At 34.3% G+C, this 18787-nt stretch overlaps 1 pseudogene; it reads left to right on the top strand.

Moving 5' to 3' along the window:
• The first annotated feature begins 17521 nt into the window (after window positions 1-17521).
• On the top strand, window positions 17522-17872 carry LOC141516543 (phosphatidylinositol N-acetylglucosaminyltransferase subunit P pseudogene; annotated as a pseudogene).
• Window positions 17873-18787: the final 915 nt, after the last annotated feature.

Below are 18787 nucleotides of genomic sequence, written 5' to 3'. Positions count from 1 at the left end.
ATATATATATATATATATATATATATATATATATATATATATATATATATATAAAAACAATGAGATAAATTTGAGAGATTATACCTGTTTCTAACTGGTTGAGGCCCAAACTAAGAAGGACAGGTAGAACCTTTTACTGGATGTCTTCAAATAAAGGCTAGATTAAACTTCTGAAGGGTATATTATAGAGGGTTTCATGTTCAAGTGTGGCTACAAATAGATGTTATTTGTGGTCTCTTCTAACTTTGGGATTTTGTAAGATCAAATGAGCTGAATGAAAATCAAGAAATTACAGGTTTGTGGATAATGGTAGAGGGAAAAATTCCTAATAGAATTGTCCCTGTGGAGTAATATCCTAAAAGCGGAACCCACACTTAGAAGGGTGTTTGTCCTCTTTCAATGGAAGATTTTAACAAAAGACTTAATGACAGCTTGTATGAGTATGTTGTAGCATACACTGGTGCTTGGGTAAAAATTGGTTAGATAGTGGCTGAGTTCCCTTCCATTTGAGAAATTATATGATTCTGTGACTTTGTCATTTGGATAACATCAGAATGACATTTTTTCTCTTTGATAGAAATAAGCTATAACTTTTTAAAAACTTGATTGGCTTTTTGGAAAAAAATAGATTATTTTGTACAAAAAAACCCCATCTATGATCTGCTATCATTTTTGCATTTATAAAATTTTAAAAGACCCTAGTATTAGAGCTATTCATTTATTGTATTTATATTCTGAGCACCTAGCACTGTGCTTATTATATAGAAGGTGAGTAGAAAGAGTTAAAATTAGATAAGAGACCAGGACTAATAATTAAACACAATTTAATTTGTTTTATCTGTTGATTTAAAGAAAAAGACAACAACAAAGAAAAATGGCATGTTTGAGAGACTGGGCAGGGAGGACATTTTGAGGTATTCTTGATGGATCTATGGATGAATCCAGTCATTCTGGAAAGCAATTTGGGATGATGCATGAAAAAGTCATTAAATAATGAATGCCCTTTGTCTCTGTTTTATCACCAATAGACCAGTACCCTTGAAGAAATCAAAGACAGAAGAAAATATTCTATATGCATAAAAATATTTAAAGCAAAAATTTTTGTGATATTAAAAAACAGCAACAAGAAAAACAAACAAAAGAAAACAAAAACCCTCACTGCAAAGAGGTTGCTCATCAATTGAGAAAGACAGAAGACAGTGAACGACAGTTGACAAAAACTGTATCATTAACCCAAAATTGAAGGCATCTGATCATATGGCCTCAGAAAATACCCAGAAGTTTTGCTATCCAGAGTCTAAGTAAGGCACTCAGAAAAGTAGCTGAGAAAAATGGGATGACTAAAAGAACATTTCAGAATTTTTTTTCTTGTCTATTTTCTCAGTTTATTTGGAAAGGTACTTTATCCTGTGGTTTCTAATTCTCACTTTATTTTCCCTGGACTACTTTCATTTTTTTATTTATTCATTTATCTATTTTTTTCAGTGAAGGATCTAGATTTATTCATTTTATATTATTACAATAATTTTGTTATAAGAGTAAACATACACCCCCCAAGAAGATGAGAAAACTCAAGAATAGTGAGAGAGAGAAAAAAATATATACTTCAGTCTGTGTTCAGATTCTGGACTACTTTTAACGTTGTCAAAAAAAGAAGTAGACAAGAAGACTATAGATTAAATGGCTGTTGAATGATAATCTAGAGACTAACTCAAAGTGACATTTTTGGGGAGCTCTCAGGTACTTAAATTATTTCCTGAGGTATTGAGAACAAAAGGAAACAGATGTTTAATTTTTATTGTCTCATAATAATACTAAGTTTTTTTTCATTTTCCCCTGACAACATATTAAGCACCTACTGCATAGAGAACACTGTTCTAATAGAAGAGAAAAGCATGAAGTTTGGATATGGTATATTCCCTGAACTGGTTGGCTCTCCTATGGGGGCCTCTTCTTGTCAAGAACCAGGCTTCAATGCCACTTCTTTCCATCCCTACATCATTCTTCCATGCATATGGAATGGCAGTTTCTAGTCAAATAGAGCAGATAGGACCAGTTTGTTATTCATTGATCAGCACATGCAAGATGAACAAACCAAAATGATGTCAGTTCCAAAGGTGAAGGCATTTCTTAACCAAGGGAATGAGAGAAAAGAAATAAGATTTGCTTAGACTTTAATGAGTTTCACAAAAGTGCTGCAAACTCATCTCTATAATCCTGGCTTCTACATTCTTTAGTCTGTACCCCAAGATGAAATCTGCTGCTTACTTTAATGAAAAGCAATTGATGGCATAATATGACCAATGTTACATATATATATATATATATATATATATATATACACACACATATATATATGATGTATTTTATACATATAATATATAGTGAGATATATATATATATATATATATATACATATATATCCATTTTTGTAAAGAAATCACACTCAAGAAACAATTATTACTGAAATTTAGGCCTCAATAGAACTTTCCATTCTCATAATTCACAAGGGTCATCCAGTCTTTGCTCAAAAGAGCTCAAAGGAGAGGAAAACCACCAACTATTGAGACAAGACCTTCTACTTATTGTTACGATTTGTTGTTTGTTTGTTTTTATCCTTAATTCCCAAATCGAAATACCCTTATTAAGACCAATCAACACATTAGCATTACAGCCTGTGGTATAACAAAGCTGCCTATGGTACCAAAAGTTTGAAAGAAGTTAATGGTTACATACATGTTAGGCTAGATTCTAGGCTTGAACCCACTTCTTCCAGAGTTGAAGTCAGTGTCACACTGGCTTTCAGAAAAAAGAAAAAAAACCCAAACCCCCCAAACTCCCAACAGCACCAATAACAATGGTTATTTATATAGTATTTCGTAGCTTTTAAAACATTTGAACGAATAATCTCATTTTTGTTGTTGTTTTGTTAATTAGCAGTGTTTGATTCTTCATGATCCCATTTGGAATTTTCTTAGCAAACATCCTGGAGGAGTGGTTTGCAAATTGACTTCTCCAGCTTATTTGATAGATGAGGAAAGTAAGACCAACTGGGTCAAGTGACTTGCCCAAAGTCTCTCAACTAGTACGTGTCCGAAATTGGATTTGAATTGAGATCCTTCAGTGTATCACTCAGCTGCCCCTGTAATCTCCATTGATCTTTATGATAATTTTATGAATCACACATTTTAAGAAATATTGTCCCCATTTTAGATCCTAAAATTGAGGCTCAGATAAATGACTAATCTAGAAACCTAAGGAAGAATTTGAGATTAATTATCCTCTCCCTCCAACACATTTTCCCATAATGCTACATTTTTGTCAATAGTTAATATTTTGTCAATAGAAGAATCAGAAAAAGAATGTAGGCAGAAGGACCCATAAGAACTCAGCAGTAGAATGCCAACAAATTTGTGAGGACAAAAACTGTTGAACTTCTGTCTTTGTATCATAGTGCCTGCTACTACAGTAGATACTTTTATCATTTGTTGTTGAATTGAGGTAGAAGAAGTCCAGACAGGCCGTAGTAAGGACCTACAGTACTGGTCGATTGTGAGTTCATTCAGATCAGGACTGCTTTTTATCTTTCTATTTATCCCCTGTGCTCAGCACATAGTAGGTGCTTTGCACATTTTAAAAACTAACTGGTAATAGTAAGAATAAAGAAGATATCATGCATATGATATCATAGAACTGACCTGGTACTAAGAATTGCGTTTTGTGGGGGATGAGTGTGGAGAGAGATGTGGCAGAAGTTTTTACAATAATTGAAAATGACCCCTGTGTTCATTAAATTTACAATTTGGTGTGAGGGATACAAAGCATGATCAAAGTAAGATGTCCAGAGGAACAATCCCAGCACAAAGGAGGTCATGATTCTACAATCCAGTGCCCTTTTCAGCAAGACAGTAAAGCATTTACTATAGAATTTACTAATGTCCCATAGAGCTTAAAAAAAAGCAATGAAGATTTTAGTGTCGAAAAGACGAAAAAACATTGAGAGGAAATGAGCGCTGTCACATGTCATTTGAAGGATTGTTCTTTGAATGAATTATGGTTTTATATAGGGAAGGATAGGGTAGAATTTCCAAAGAGATAGCTATTGCCTTGTTATTAGGGGAAACTTTCTAATTTTTAGAGGAAGCAAAAAGTAGATTAAATTACCTCAAGGAGTGAATGGATTTCTCCTCATTAGAGATCTTTAAACCAAGATTCAATGACTACATGGTAGCAATGCTAAAGAACCATTTATTATTCAGGCATAGTCTAGATTAGATGGGCTCTGAAACCTTTTCTAATATTGATCATTTATTTGTGTGAAACAAATATTTTATAATATTACAGTAACTCCATCATTATTATAACATAAATTTTATCAAGGGGGAGGAAAGTGATGTGTTCTGTCTAAGAAAAGATCTTTCTTGAGGGACCAACCAGATTCATCTGGGAAGCTGGCATTTAAACCAGATAGAGGACCATGATGGCAAAGGTGGAGGTGGACAATCTGAGCAGACATCAAAAGAGGCAAGCTCTAAGAATGGAGGAGGGCTCTTAGAGTTTCCTCATGACACACATGATGTTGAGGGGTGAAGGTAAGATTAGAAGAGTATGGGAAGAGGTGGCTAGGTGGCCCAGTGGAATCAAGAGTACCTGAGTTCAAATCCAGCCTCAAATACTTAATAATTAGCTCACTGTGTGGGTGGCCTTGAGCAAGCCAGTAACCCCATTTGCCTTGCTTGGTTTGGGTTATCTTTGGTAGGCAAAAGGGAGTCACTGACAAATCTTGAACAGCAAAATGACATGATTTGTTGGGTATAAAATGAAGGTTAATTGGTAAAAGATTACTCGCATTCTAGAGATTGTCATCTTTTTTACAGAAAAGCAAGCATGTTTGCTCTTGTCTTCTAATCATTTTTTTTATATTTATTCAATTCATTTTTAAAGCATTTATTTAGCACCTAGCAATTTCTTTGGTTAGGTGCTAGAAATATAAAGGTGAGCTTTATACGAAACAGCTTCTCCCCTCAAGGAGCTTATATGGTTTCCAATCCTACTATAGAAATAGAAAAAAAAAAAGCTATCTTAAAGGGGTGATCTGAAATTTTAAAAGACAAATGAATTTTAATTACTTTTCATATATTTGTCAAACAAACATATTTCATATGGTCACCCACCTACATACCCCAAACAAAAGGGAAAACAATGATCTATTCACATGAACTACTTTGAAAAGGTATTTAAATTCTGACTAAAATAACCCTTTCTCCCACCACCACCTCCTCACTCCTTGAAAATTGCATCTCTCTTGGGAAAATTGCCAGCCACTAGCCTCTTTTCCTCCCTTCTGTTTGTTAGTTTTCAGAAAGTAGTGATGTAGAGAAAATCCAACCATTTTCTCACTCCCCCCAACCCCAACCAATTAGTGTGTGTAGGCTGTTATTTTTTGTTTGTTTAATGGTTATGAGACTGTTGTATTTTTTTAAAGAATGTTTTGACTAAATTCAATGAAGAAAAACAAATCCACCAGTTCCTATGTGCAGATATGATCCATTGTCCAAATGTATGAAAACTGAGCCCCGAGGCAGCTGGTGTATTTAGAAGACTTACTGGGGATTGATGTGTTAATGAGACATCACCCACATTCATTGGCCACCAATGGTTGAAATTTATTGGGAATGTCATTAGACTCATATAAAAGTCAGTTGAACATAAAATCAGGGAGAAATTCTGGATTTTTGTGTAATCACCATTTTCAGGCCTTGTCATTTCTACAGTACTCTAACCAGAGTGAATGCCAAGATGTAAAAATCTGCAGTCTGGGAGATAACGAGCTGAAGCAGCCAGTGAATTGGAGAACTTCTTTTGGAAGGAATCTGATCACACTCTGCATGATAGTTACTGCTTGATGAGTTTTTAGGAGGTTTATTTTTTTAATTTATTTTCTTAGATTGATAGAGCAGGTTTCATCTGAAGAAACTGCATCTATGGACTTAAAATGATTAACTTGAAATGTTTAGGAAACTCTAAATAGGAGAAGGAAAGGGAAGATCATGAAAGAAAAGAAAAAGAAATGGTAGAAGGAGAGGAAAAACTTTTAAGACACTTTGTAAAACTGACTTCTGTCCTTGATGTTTCTTATTTTTGTTCAATTTAACAAGAAAACAATTTAAGACCCTATCAAGTAGCAGGCACTATTCTACATGCTCAAGTACTAAGATAAAAATGAAAATTATCTCTTCCCTATAGACTATTCTATTGAATAGAAAGAATTTTTGTCTTAAATTCTGGCTTTTGACATTATCATTATGACCATCAGAGAAGTCAATAACTTTCTTTGGTTGGGAGTTATTAAGAACATAAGTTCCTTCTGGGGCAGCTAGGAAATGCATTGCCAGCCCAGTCAGGAGTATGTATATTCAAATATGCCCTCAGACCCTTACTTGCAGTGTGATTCTCAGCAAGTCATTTAGCCATGCTTGCCTCAGTTTCCTCATCTGTAAAATGAGCTGGAAATAGAAATGGCAAACCATTCCAATATCTTTGCCAATGAATTACAAATGGGGACACAGAGTCAGACATAACTGAAACATGATTGAACAACAGCAACAACAAACATTGTGTCACACAATTACCAGTGTAGGTCTGTTCCACAACTAAACTGGCTCCCTTTTATAATTTAGTGACTGTGTGTTGGGTCTATAGGATAAGATTGGGGAATGGGGTGGTGGCAAGAGACCTCATCCCCTAGTTCATTGGGGCCAATGACTCAGATCCCTGTTTGCCTTTAGGTATGATTTGAGCACTTGAAAGCAACTGATGAACACTCACTGGCATAACACTGGCTGGCAAGACTATCACTATTCCTAGATGGTCATGAGTAGGTTGAGATGATAAACTGAGTTTCATGGCCATGTTCAAATATACTTTTCTTTTTAACCACCTATGTGACAAAGCATAGCTCGTTTAATTTGTATAAAAATTGGACTTGATCCCTAAGCATCCTTCCCACTTTGAAATTCAATGATTCAATTACAAGAAAATATTTAAGTTATTGTTTGGTGCCTTCCACATTTTTAAGGTGATTTCACTGGTATATTCCACCACAAAACTCCCTCTGCTATTGCAGAATGGTCCATTATAATTATAACCTTGATGTTTGTGTTAATATGAATAGCCGGTATTTATTTAGTGCTTTCTGATTTTATCTTCCCTATCACCCTTAGAAGTAGATTCTATTATTTCCATTTTACAGAAAAGGAAACCGAGGCTAAATGAGATTAAATGACTTTCCTAGAGTCATACAACTAGCAATTTATCCTGTAGAAGCGTTCAAACTCAGGTCTTCCTGTCCCCAATGCCAACGTTATATTATATTTACCGCCACACTGCTATTTAATAAGTATTGGTTAAATTACATTGAATACAGGTTCCTGTGGTTTAACAAGAGCAAATGATGGCCAATATTTTAATTCATGGCAAGGATGAAAAGACAGCATTATCAAGCAATTGGAAAGTGTACTTCTTTGGTCTGAATAGAAGTTTAGAACAAAGAGAAATGGCAAAAAGAGAAAAACATGTCCTAAAAATATTATTGTAGACAATGGCAAGGAGAGAATCCTGAACACTGAATGACTATGGAGTGAGATATTGGACAAATACTATCATGCTAGATAGACTTAATATGTCCCTGAAGGTGGAATGTATATAATAGCTGTCCAAAGGCCAGCCTGGCCATGTTTGAAGAAAAATGACTAGACGTCAAGTCATCAAACAAAAGATCTGTCTTGAGATAGAGTTACAAATTCAATAGGAGACAATAAGGTAATATGGCAATTGAGGAATGGTGGTGGGAGATTGAAAACTTAGGTTGCATCAATAGAGACATGTGATATCCAAAGCTAAGGATGTGTGATGTTACTGCTAGTTTTCTGTCAGACACACATGGAATATTATAATCGGTATTGCATAGCCACATAAAGAAGGGACTTGACAAATTAGAAAGTAATCAGAGGAGGAAGTCGGGGAGGCTGTGGATGCTAAGGTGGATTTTTAAGGAGATGACCATTTCTATTATATAAGAGGATTAAAAAAATTAATCAAATATTATTTGGACTAGTTGGCCACATAAATCCTTTCTCAAATCTAAGATCCTATGATTTTGTGAATGATCTCATTACACAACTGAAGGCGCAACGTATAGAGAACTGGACATTCAGAACACACAAGTTCAAATATGGGCTCAGACACAAGCTGTGTTACTATTGCACCAGTCAATTAACCTTTCTGCCTCAGTTTACTAAACTGTAAAATAAAGTTAATAATAGCACCTACGTCACAGGGTTACAATGAAGATCAAATGAGATTTCATTAGCACAGTGTCTAGCTTGATATAAATGCTTATTTCCTTCCTCTTCTCTTACCCTTCACCCTAATTTCACTTCTAAGATCCTTGAAGCAACATAAAATCACAGGGAGCATTCCACTGAATAGCTTTCCCTAGAAAACCAAAAACTTGCCAGCAGTATCTACCCCAGTTGTATCTTTAATCACTTTTGTTGGATGGATATACAGCCTCTCACTGTCCTTGCTTGGAGGGGAGAGAGAGAGGGAGAGAGAGGGAGAGAGAGAATAATCTTTTTTAACAACCAACACATCTGGGTTTTCAAGGTTCACTTTTTCCTTTGTAGTATTTACTTGAATATAGGAGCTATATTTATTTCTAAATAGCAAATGCTTCTGTTTGGCCAGAAACCCTGAAGGTCTTAATGTCCCAGAATTATTGGTTTGTTTATTTTTGAATAATTAAAGTGGCCATTCTTTGCTCATTTTCTTACCTATCCTTACTCACTGAATGGATGTTGCCTCAGGCAAACTGAGATCTGTAAAAGACCTTAGCTTAAAAAGGTCAAGGGCTCCCACTGCCTCCAGTGTCATCTCCAATGCTGAAATATATCTGACCACTGGCCCCAAATGACTCTGGAGGAGAAAATGAGGCTGGTGATTTTGCCCAGTCCTTCCTCACTTCAATCCAATTCACTTGCATGTCATGGCATCATTTCTCTGATGGCATTCATGGTTCTCTTTGAAAACAAAGGACAAACAATAACAATATCCATGATCATTTTCTGTCCTTGTGTTTTCTTCTCATCTGCAGACAATCTTTCCCACTATGAAACGGCAGCGATGCACCCTTATAATGGGTTTTCTGATTTAAAACATGCACCTTCTTTCCTCACAGTCATCTTTCTTTAACAATCCCATCATGTAAACTGTTTCCATGATCGTAATAAAATAGTCCAATTTCCCCTTCTTAGAATACAACATAACACAGAATGCTGAAAAAATGTAACCCTTAGGCTGGTACAATTTTCCACTTTTCCAGGTAACTAAATAAGATAGGAAAACCTCAGCTATAAGCCTTGTCAGGCAGAGACTTCTGAAAGCTGAGTATCCAAGTGAGCAAAACTAAATTAGGTTTTTTAAGCTCATTCTAGATAACAGTAAAAGTTCTCTTGACAAACATTCTTTGATTCTTATACTTTTTGCTTACGATTATTTTCTTAATATGGCTTAAATGAGCAAGTTTTTAGGACTAAGCAAAAAAAAGTTCTTGTTAATGTAGTACATTTATAATGATGTGGTATTGGGATTCCATTTTGATTTTTTTTTCATAAGCTATATGAGCAAGTAGAAAATTCTGTAGGTTCAATGTCTTGAATATTGAAGATCTATATTCAATTAAGATTGAGAAGTAGAAGTGACCTCACAGGCCATTTAAACTTTTTTTTTTAGAATAGGTGACATGTTAGTGAGTTAACTAAGATTATAAATATCAAAGGCAAGTTTTGAATGCAAAACCTCTGACTCCAGAGGCAGTGTACTGTCCCCTGTACCATGCTGCCTTTCCAATTAAAAAAAAAAAACTAAAGAAGGGAATAATAACTTGATTAGACCAGTAAACAGAAGAATGCTTTAGGGTCATAAAAGATTGATAATCAAGGTATCAAAAGAGGGGAGAAAACAGAACACTTGGGAAGAAAATAAAATCGAAAACTTAATGTTTCTGAAAAAGTTGCCCAGGAAAATATTGGTACTACCATATGTGCACATTTTTCCATCTCTATAAACTTATTTTTTATGAGTGTAATCTACACATACAATGGAGGACTATTTTTATAGAGTATGAGATGGGAACTGGAAGAATTCACAAATAATATTATGCAACAGATGACGTGTTTATGGTCACACAATGAACTAAAAGATATAAACATCAGATCCCACTGTGCTTCTTGTTTGTTAATTACAAAGAAGACATTTGGCCCAGGAGAGCAAATGCCAGTGCTTTAAAATTTCTTCTCATACAAAATGTCTCTCATGAATATTTCAGTATCATGCAAAATTCATTAAAAGATGTAATAATGGACAAAACTTTCCTTTGGTTCTTATCAAATGAGGCATAACAGAGAATAAAGTATTTATTCTCAAGGTATTTGCTACCATCCTAGAGAATATTCTCTGAGTAATTCAAATTAAATAGACATTCCCTATACATAATGAATATTTCCAGATTGTACTGTTTGGGGTAAAAGAAGGTTAACTGAGTCAAATCCAAGAAACCTGGAAACCTCCTAAATGACATTCTCGATTATACAATAAATGTTCAAGCTAACTATCTACATTAGAAAATCCAAGTGGATGAAAATCGATTATCTAAATTATGCATGCAGTTGGTTGTATAATCTACAGAGCTATTGCATCAGTATTGTATGTTGGATGGACACGGTAAATAAACATGACTGACCCCATAAATGAATAGATGGAGGAATAAGGCATGAAAGACCTTTTAAATAATGTAAACTTTTTGATATTATCAAACTTCTTACTGAAATAAAGTCCCCTCTTTTCAATAACAGTATTATTCCACCAATCTGTTGCACTGTGAATCATGGAATACCATATTTTCCTAAGAATTTAAGTCATTGGTCCATGAGGATTTAGATTTGGATCCTGGCTCTGCCATACAATCCTTGTGTGAGTTGGGAAACTGCTTTACTTTGATGGATCTCAAGTTCCTCTCTGAAAAATAAACTGAGTGGACAAAATTTTATCTAAGTTCTCTTCAATTATTATTGTGTTTCTTTTTAATCTTATGACTGCATTGATAACAAATTTGGAATAGAAGAGATATAAAGGATTCCATAGGAAAGATATGATCATAAAGAAAAGTTAGAATGAAGTATAGTCACTAGACAATGATTATATTTCATTAAGATGGAACTAAAAGAAGGTATCAGATTTGGTGGGCTCACTGTGGGGAATTTATGGAATGATATGAAAAAAGACCACAGGATGAAACAACATAGATGGCATGTATACTTTCACCAGAGAGAGTATACAAACTGATAAAATCACAGAGCCATCAAAATGCCACTTACTAGCATTATGCTGGTAGTTATCAATGTGCCAGATATTAGCCTTGAACTAATCTATGACTTTTGAATCCAAGTCCAGTGTTTGTTCTACAAAAATCATTATGATTTCTCACAGCATTGTTCATGACTTGATATTTCTTTTTTTGTTGAAATTTCCAGGGGTGACAATTAGCCCAGAAATTCACTAAGAGGTCTTATCTTAAAAATCACTGAAGTGACCAAAGCAAACTTTCTGTGTGAAAATTTGGGCACTGTAAAATCGAAATCCCCAAAGGAACACTGACTGTTCTGATACCAGGCAAAAGGTTAAAAAAGTTTTAACTTATCAGTCAAATGACTTGTTATCATTCTCCTGACCTTAATTATACAAAGACTTTGAAATGTAGGGGATTATTTGTTCCCATCAATACATTTATGGGAACAGAATAAGAAATCAATGATGTTCTGAACATAAATTTCAGTTGTAATTGAAGGAGATAGAGAGAAAAAAATACTTTTTAACTTTTCCATCAACTCTTGGCTTTTTGATCTTTAAGTATAATGAAAATACTAGTCGAGAATAATATGGAAACAAAACTAAAAAATTTCCTATGAAACTGTAAAATCATCATAACTTCTATGTTCAAGTCAACCTGCAATTTGCATTCATTTAGAGGATTTTTTCAAATGGATATTTTATCCTTTGTGACATTTTGCTTTGCAATTGATGGACAAACTAAGAACTTTTTTTCCCTTCAAAAACATTGAAATATGCAATGGAAAAAAATGCTCAAGGGTCCTTTTAGTAGATGTCAGGAGGCAACAGGTGTCAAGACGAGCAATTCCTGAAGTGTAGAAAGCTCCCTCAATTATTCATGTTTGCATTTTTTCTTTAATTCTTTGTTTTGAAGGAGAGTTAGCTAGTATACTACTGTATCTGTTAGAGGCAGGACTATAATCCTGTCTTTCAGAAAATTCATATGGAATGAATCTGAGATAGTATGAATTTTATTTTTTATGTAATGTACTGACCATGGTTCAGCAAGTCCAGAACAAAAGAGTGTTCTTGTAGCCTTCCAGGATAGCCCCATGATCCAGGGAAAGTGGGAAGGCTTCTCAGGACTCCATTAGGGAAGTGCTGAAAAATTCCACTGGGGATGATTTAAAATTACAATGAGTAAAAGCCCTGGAGATTAGACTGTAGGGAGCAATCTTGCAGTGGATATCAAGAATGGACAAGAAATGACCTGCTATGTCTTTTCCATCTCAAACTCCTGTCACTCTGAATTTCAGTTACATCACATGTATTATTTATCCCGGAGTCTGATTTTTTTTAGTTTGTTCCAAGAAAAATGTTTCTGAATCATTGAGTAAACATGAATTTTTCATCATACATTTGCATTTGTTTTGTTCTCCTCCCACCATTTTAAATTTCTACGATGTTTAGGTGCTTCATCTGTAAAGTAGTATGAGACTACTTTCCTCAGCAGGTTGCTCTGGGGAAAAAAAATGCTTTGTAGGCATTAGAGCACTTTACAAATAAGTTTCCTCTCTTCTTTATTCATCATACTGAGGAAACAGCATGGTTCAAGGAAAAGGACATTGTATTAGAGCCCTAATATCTAGGTTCTGATTTCGCTTCCATAATTTGCATTCTAAGTGACCTTAAGCAAATTAATTTGGATTCTATGACCTCAGTTTCCACATATGTAAAATTAGGAAGAGGAATGAATTTGATGAATCATTTTCAACTTTAATTTGTTAACCCCATGATTAGTATTACCTTTTGTTGAATTTTATCGATAAGACATAGGAATTTTTGAAGTAAAAAGAGAGTCAATAAGTGGTGATTTTTGTGTTTACAGAACTTCGTTTCATACAGTTCCATAGAGCTAAACTTATATACACTACAAATTATGATGAAGAAGAGCAAAAACTGTAGCTCAGAAGAAAGAGATGCAAATTGAAATAAATAGACATATAACCAGAACAGGGAGAGAGGAAAATCATCATAAAGACACCTTTGAGAGAATAAAGTCTACCACTGTGTTTTACAAATGGAGAGAGAAGTTGACAGATAGCCAAGAGAGGTGAATCCCTTTCATTTCAATCTCCTTTGTCTAAAATGTAGACAGCATCCAAGCATAAATCTCCATTAGAAAAGTTCATTGTCAGGTTGGAAAGATGCTTCTGTCCTTTGGAAATTTCATCAGCCTTTGTACATCCTTGTATAGGAGTAACCCATTAGAGGGAGTCTGATTTTCATTCCATCAATAGAACCCTGGCAAGAGAAAATAAATCACATAAAAAAGAAGTGGATTACGCCCATTTAAATCATAGAGGGAAGGCTAGAAAGAATTTCAACCTGAATTGTACAAATGAGAAAACTGAGTCCCAGAGAGGTAAATGGCTTGCCCTCATTCACAATAGCAGAGAGTAACACAGTTTAGATTTGAACTTACCTCCTCTAGCTCTAAAATCACTGCATTTACCATCATATTGTATTACCTCCCATAAAAGGATAAACAAATATTTGATGAGTATAAACTGTGAACATGTTGCTGGGTTAGGCTCTGGAAGGATATAAAGGTGAGTGAGCCAAATTCCCTTATAAATTAAATAGAAAGAGAAAATATATACTCTAGAAAGAATAACTCAGTACACTGGAGTTTATTAGAGTGGTGATGAGGAGTGAAGGGGAAAAAGTACTATAAGAATTCGATGAAGGAAGAAAATAGTATGTTACAGTGTTCAAAGCATGGGAATAGTAAATGTATTAAAGGAAAAAATAAGAAGACTTTTCTTAGAATCAGGAGTCCTGGATTCAAATGTTACTTCTCAAATTAGTTTTTGCAATTTTCAACAAATCAATTAATTACCATAGGTGTCTTAACTGTCCAAGGAAGGAGTTGAATTCCATGAACCCTAATCTCCCTTCCAATTCTAGACAGACCTATGATCTTATAAATTAAATAAACATATTCAAAGAGCAATGATTCTACCAATCTGTATCAAATAAAGGATGAGCAATAACAAATAGTAATAGCTAGCATTTATGCAACACTAACTCCTTTAACTTTCACAACAATACTGTGATGGAGATGGGATTCTTATCATAAATTTTTTATATATGAGAAAACTGCAGCAGATGGAAGTTAAATGATTTGTCTAAGGTCCCACTGTTAGTGAGTAGCTAAGACAGGATCCAAACTTGTTTTTCTGACTTCAGGTCAAACACTCTATAGACTGCACCACCTTGCTGCCTGAGTAAAAGAAGACCTTGAATGAATATAAGTCTAAGAAATTTTTTCTAAAAAAATGAACTAATGAAAATTTTTACAAAGTAATTTGGCAGTGAAATCTGTGTTTTAGGCAAGTTAGTCTAGATGTGTTTTGAGCAATGGATTAAAATAAAGAGAGGCTGACTTTTGGAGGCTACTACAATAGCCAGGTATGAATTAAGGGTTTGAGGAAAGATTTTTGACAGTGTGAACACAAAGCAATGGAGAATTTTGAAAAGTATCAAAGAAAAACCAAAATAGATCTGTTGGGTTACATTATATAAGGTTGAACAGAGAAATGAGGTCCAAATATTTCAAGATGGGTCAATTCGGATGAGCATGATTAAGAAAAATCTGAAAACACTGGTTTCCATATAATTTAAGCCGACAGTTCACAAGGAAATAGGTATAAAGTTGAAAATAGCAACATATTGCTTTTTTCTACCAGTTTCTATACATTTAGATTCTTTGAATCTCTTGAATAACAACATGATAGATAACATTATAATTCTTAAAATATTTTAAAAATAGCTTGGCACTGAGTTCTATAAATCTCATTTTCTAATTCAAAATCTAGTATCATGGATTCTGCTTTCTGTAGGATGTGTAGTCCTTGGATCTAATGGAACATATTAGTAAAAGTTAATAGACAAAGGCCTATTGTTAGAAGACCAAAGAAGATTATGGTTCCAATGAATTATAGGATCACAGAATTTCAGAATTTCAAGACCATTCTATACCTTGTGAGTGGTCATCTAATCTTTTCCTAAAGATGTCTAATGGGAGAGAAGAAAAAGAATACATTATCATTTAAGGTATTTCATTTCATAGTGAAATAGTTCCAGTTCTAAAAAATGATTTTTTTGTTAAAAGAAGTTTAAATCCACAATTTTGTTACTTTCAAAAATTGTTTCTAGTTTTACTAGGCCAAGTAATGCAAATCTAAACCTCTTCCTGGTGACTGGGTACAAATAAATAAAGCTATCATATTCCAACAAAACTTTTCTCTTTCAGGTTAAACATTCTATTTTCCTTCAACCCTACCCAACTGGAAGCTGCTCCCCATCCTAGTAACCTTTCTCCAGATGTTCCTCAGACGATTAATATGCTTTTGAAAGTTGCCCATATTTAATTCCATTGCCTCCTTACTTACATCTCCTCAAAATGAGTTCAGTATAATATTACTTGAGAGTTCCCAAGGTGAGACTTTTTTCCTTAATGAGCTTTGTACATTCTCTATTTGTTAACAGGTTTCTGAGTGATTTGATAAAGAATGCCAAATTCGTCATCTTGAGCCAAAAGCATTTAGTGTTCTCTAAATATGGTGGTATCCAGAACAGAGAATAGTGAAGATGTTGTCTCTGTCCTTTAGCACTTTTATTGATTATTTAAAATGTTTGAAAGCTCCAGCTTATGTTTATAAGTAACTAATAAAGAAAATGTTTTGTTTAAAATTTATTTATGCTCCCCAAATACTCAACTTTCAATTAAATTCAACACAACAGGTATTTATGAAGTATTTACCTTGTTCCAAACTGAATGATACAGATAAAAAAGTACAATATTTCCTATCATCTGAGAAGACTATATTCTTTTGAGGAAATATAGCTTATGATAAGTGATGTACAATTGAATAAAATATGGACAAAACCATCAGAATAATATCAATAGGATTTGCTAAAGATTGGTAACATTTGGAAAGGCCTTGGGTAGGAGGTGATCCTAGATGGTTGGAGTTAAAGATTCCAAGATATGGCAGGAGAGTATTGCAAATGATGAGTTCAATGGTATATAGAAAAGTAATGGGTTGTCTGGTCCAGGGAATGGACAATGTTCTTGATAGAAACATAGAGTACATGAGGAAAAAAAAATTGGAATAAGTCCAGAAAGATAGGTTACAGATAGAATCAGGCTACTTCTTAATTCTGTAAGCCAAAATTCTCTTCATATGCCTATTAGATTTCAAATACAGTTAATTTATAGTACCTGTGCAAGATATAAGAATATATGTAATACACCTAAAGGTCAATAAAAATATGCATACCCTTTAATCCAGCAATACCACTACTGCATCTATACCTTGAAGAGATCTTGAAAAAGGGTAAAAATTGCATCACTTATATAAAAATATTCATAAGAGCTCTGTTTGTAGTGGCAAAGAATTGGAAATCAAGTGAATGTCCTTATATCAAGGAATGGATGAACAAATTTTGGTATATGTACATTATGGAACATTATTGTCCTATTAGCCTCAAAAGACTTGCATGAAATGATGCAGAATAAGATGAGCAGAACCAGAAGAACATTGTACACCATAGCAGAAACAAGGGGTGATGATCAATTTTAATGGACTTGCTCATTGCATCAGTGCAATAATCAGAAACAATTTTAGAGTATCTGTGATGGAGAATACCATCTATATTCAAAGAAGGAATGGTGGAGTTTAAACAAAGACCAAAGACTATTACCTTTAATTTAAAAAAAAAATTGTCATGTCTTACATAATATGGCTCTCTTATATTTTATTTTTTTCCTCAAGGATATGACTTTTCTCTCAACAGATTCAATTTTGATCAATGTATAGCACAGAAACAATGGAAAGATTATCAGACTGTCTTCTGTGGGGGTGGGGGGGTGAGAAGAGGGATTGGAGGTTGGGGAACAAATTATAAATTTCAAAACATTTCAAACAATGATAGGTAGAATCTACTATTGTATAAAATGGGAAAACAAATAAAATATTTATATTAAAAATAAAATAAGGGGCACGGAGGAGCGCCCGCCGGGCACTGCCTGGTGCCCTCCCGCACACGGGTGCCTCGGGCTGCCATGGTGGAGAACTTGCCATCGCCGCTGCTGGAAGGAGCCATCTACGGCTTTGTGCTCTTCCTGAGCTCCCAGTGCGGCTTCATACTCTATCTTGTGTGGGCATTTATTCCCGAGACCTGGTTAAACTCCATAGGACTAACATACTGGCCTCAAAAGTACTGGGCAGTGGCTTTGCCAGTCTACCTCTTGATTACCTTAGTAATTACTTACATATTGATATTTGGAATTAATATGGTGAATACTTCTCCACTGGATTCTATTCATACAGTCACAGATAACTATGTCAAAAATCAGCCACAGAAGAAATCTCAAGAAAAAGCTGTCCCAAGCCTTACAGGACATACCTATTAGTGAAGTAAACCAAATGTTCTTTATTGCTGCCAGAGGACTATATACTAAAAGCTGAATCCTAGAGAGAACATCGTAATCACAAACATTCATTTAAGAATTTTTAAAATAGGATTATTTTTAACTAATGATTTTTTATCTCCCCCAAATACCTTGTGTTCATTGAGAAGGGAAAAGATTTATATTGATTATATGGAGACCTGACCTTGGAGCCAGCAAAACATTGATTCAAATCTCCCTTCTGAGACCCTAAATTGTAAGATGTTGGGCTAACCACTTCTCAATGTTCTTTTTAACTCTCTAAAACTCCATGTCACAGAGAAGATGCAGAGACAGGGACTTCCCTATAGCAAAGAAGTTCTAATTAAAAATCTGTCTAATTAAACACTATACTTAATGAAAAAAATAAATAGAAAAAAACAATACATGTAATACAAGACTAGATGCAAAGAACAGGAGTAGCTTATTAGATTGTCTGATTACATTCCATATTCTAAACAATAGGCATATTTTTATATTTTTAATTTTTTCCCTCTATGAGTTGCTTGACCAATTTCCTTAGAATGGTTGTGGTTCTAGATACATACCTCTTTTAGTATATAAGAACTTGCGAATTAATTCCCTAGTGACCAAAGTGAATGACAAGTATGACAAACCCAAATAATTCACTTCTGGGAATTGAGCAGTGTTTTCATCGATTCTTTCATTGATTCTCTGAAGCAAACAAAAATTCATGTTTTAACAATAAACAATATGCTCTTAGGGGTACTTGATGACTCCAGATCATGAAAAAAACATATTCTCTAAAGGAATTGAAATTGACAATGATACAAAAATTCACCAAAAAGAGAGGCATGGGGGATGGATAGAGCAGGTCAATTATCATTTTCAGAAAGTATCAGAAAATAAGTCATTGAA

This window comes from Macrotis lagotis, chromosome 3, assembly GCF_037893015.1.
Source record: "Macrotis lagotis isolate mMagLag1 chromosome 3, bilby.v1.9.chrom.fasta, whole genome shotgun sequence".
Taxonomy (NCBI): domain Eukaryota; kingdom Metazoa; phylum Chordata; class Mammalia; order Peramelemorphia; family Peramelidae; genus Macrotis; species Macrotis lagotis.
The sequence above is the reverse complement of the archived record's forward strand: the minus strand, read 5'-3'. Positions and strand labels throughout refer to the sequence as shown.